The 1,783-nt window shown below is 65.2% G+C and overlaps 1 protein-coding gene across 2 annotated transcripts in view; it reads left to right on the top strand.

Annotated features, from left to right (window-relative positions):
* The first annotated feature begins 20 nt into the window (after positions 1 to 20).
* RGS19 (regulator of G-protein signaling 19) overlaps positions 21 to 1,783 on the top strand; it is a 5,272-nt gene continuing 3,509 nt past the window's right edge. The window contains exon 1 of one of the 2 annotated variants that reach the window (XM_014532841.1): positions 21 to 375. The gene's annotated coding sequence lies outside the window, so the exon portion shown is untranslated. The remainder of the gene's footprint in view (positions 376 to 1,783) is intronic. The other variant, XM_014532842.1, reaches the window with a different exon arrangement.

A 1,783-nucleotide genomic window follows, 5' to 3' on the forward strand; every position in this document is an offset into this window, starting at 1 on the left:
GCGCGTGGGGGGGTGCTACAACTGGGTTCCCCTTTTCTGCAGCTCAGAGCCTGGGGAAGTGATTGCTCAAGGGGGGGCCGGAAGAACCCAGGTTTCCGTGTCTCCCGCCCCCCCAGCTGGTGGGGAGGGGCCGAGGCGGGACACCCTGTCGGCCCGCTCCATCCGTCGGATCTGGCAGCTTCTCAGACCTGCGAGTCGCAGAGGAGGCGCTGCCCCCCACCCCAACGGATAGGGCCGGGCCGGCGCGATCCAGAACCGCGGGAACCTCCTGCCACCGACTCGCCCCCGCTGCTGCGGCGCACGCCCCTTCGGCAGCCAGGGGAGGCCCAGACCGAACCTGGCCCCTCCCGCTCCCACCTCGCCGTTGGGTCGCTGGTGAGTGGGGCGCCATGGCGACTTCCTCGAGGTAGGGGTGGGGGCCTCAGGTCCCTGCAAAAGGAGACAGGCTTTTGCAGGCCAGACCCTCCCGCAGGAAAAGGGGTCGAGAAGTGAGTCTCCGCCACCACTGGAAAGGTGGGCTGGGGCGAGGGTCACCGGGTGAGGAACATTGGCCTCGGAGGAGCCAATCTGGGGCTCCCCCACCAGCCAAATGGGGGGGGGGGGCAGATAGGAAAGGTACTGAGCAGGATTAGGAGGGAATGGAGTCCGGAGGTGATGGCAAGTCTACTTAGAGGTACACTGGCTGCCTGTCCAGTCTCTTTCATCCCAGACTGGGGAGGGGGTGGGGAGCTTCGAGGGACTAGGGAAGGGGACGGAGCCCCCCTCCAAATGCCAGGATGAGGGGCAGGAACCCCAGCCAGGAGAGAGTAGGTGCCCTGGGGCACAGGCTGGCCACAGCCAGCCTGAAAAGGGAGTCAGGTCCAGGGCCTGCAACCTGGACAGCAGGAACTTGTCCCCCCCCCCCGCCCCAAATTTGGACTCCAGCACCTGGGCCCTGCACCCTCAGACAGGGCCCCTCTACTTCAGAGCTGAGTCGGAGATGGCAGCCCACTCAGGTGCTAGGGGCTGGGGTCAGGACTGAGGCCCTGCCCCCACTGACGGGTGGGGGTGCAGAGGAGGAAGAGCAGCTCTGCCTGGGGAAGTCACAGCAGCCTGGGGTACAGCTACAGCTACAGGCCGCAGAGGCTGCCACACCCCTTCCTTTCCCTAGAAACTTGACCCCTGAGGGAAAAGCTGTGGGCTGCTGCTTCCCCATCTGCTTGCTGGGAGCCCCTAGGACCAAGTTTGAACCCTAACCCTACCCTGCCATGATCTCAGGGTTGTAAGGGGCTAAGGCCCCAGGGGACCCTGTGCCTTGCTCCCAGTTATGGGTCAGGGCAGGGGCCTCTGTGCCAGGCCCTGGAGACAGGGGTGCCCTGAGCATGCACAGGGTCCTGGCCCAGACCTGGCCAGGGCCAGAATGGAGCCCTGCTCCAGAGCTGCTGGCCTGGGGACTGCCAGGACCTGTCCCCGGAGCATCCACCCTCCCCTCCCGACCATGGCCTAGGCCAGCACGGACCACAAAGGATTAAAAGATCCTCAGCTGACTGATGTGAAACCAAGTTTTGAGCCTCCTGCCGGCTGAGACAGGTGGTGGGGGCTCAAGAAGGTTTGCGAGGCAGATGGACAGGGCTCCCCAGGCCCTGTGGGCCCTCAGCTGGGCCGAGGTGAGCCCAGGCAGGGGCCGTGGTGGGGAGACATTCAAACTGCCTCCAGGGTGCTGGTGGCTGCCCTGTGCTGTCACTTTCGAGGTGCAGTACTTGGGGATCTGCAGTCGGCCTCCCTGGAGACACATGAAGGCTGC

The sequence above is a fragment of the Myotis brandtii genome, unplaced genomic scaffold, assembly GCF_000412655.1.
Source record: "Myotis brandtii unplaced genomic scaffold, ASM41265v1 scaffold915, whole genome shotgun sequence".
In the NCBI taxonomy this organism is placed as follows: domain Eukaryota; kingdom Metazoa; phylum Chordata; class Mammalia; order Chiroptera; family Vespertilionidae; genus Myotis; species Myotis brandtii.